We start from the raw sequence: 668 nt of genomic DNA on the forward strand, positions 1-668 counted from the left end.
ATCTAATTGTGTGAATGTCTGCACCTCGGTTTTCAGCCTGATGACTCTTTGGGGTGGATAGAATTTGGCTAGAAATTTAGTCACCAAGTCATCCCAACTAGTGATACTTCCTTGGGGAAAAGTTTCAAGCCATTGTGTGGCCTTGTCCCTTAATGAGAACGGGAACAGCAGAAGCTTGTAGGTTTCAGGATTCACGCCATTGGATTTGACAGTGTCACAAATCCTTAAGAAGGTAGATAGATGTTAATTTGGATCCTCCAATGGTCCTCACCCAAATGAGCAGTTGTTCTGGACCAATGTGATGAGTTGTGGCTTCAGTTCAAAGTTATTTGCATTGACATTGGGGGTGAGAATGCTGCTTCCACAATGTCTAGCATTTGCAAAGGTATAGGAGGCCAATACTCTCCTCTATTGTGGGTGATTGTTAACTCCTCCTCCTGGATTAGATGTATCTCCTTCCATCTCGTGATATTCTTCCTCAGATTCTTCTTCTCCAACAATATTTTTCCCTCTTTCGGCTCTTCTTAACCTTCTAAGAGTTCTCTGGTCAGCTTCAGATAAAATAGGAACGGATCTCCCTGTACCTGACATACAAACAAAACAAAAGAAACACCAACAATAACACTTCAATCTATTGCTAGAATGAAGTTTAGTTTAAGCAAAAATTC

This window comes from Arachis ipaensis, chromosome B01 (genome assembly GCF_000816755.2).
Source record: "Arachis ipaensis cultivar K30076 chromosome B01, Araip1.1, whole genome shotgun sequence".
Lineage (NCBI taxonomy): Eukaryota > Viridiplantae > Streptophyta > Magnoliopsida > Fabales > Fabaceae > Arachis > Arachis ipaensis.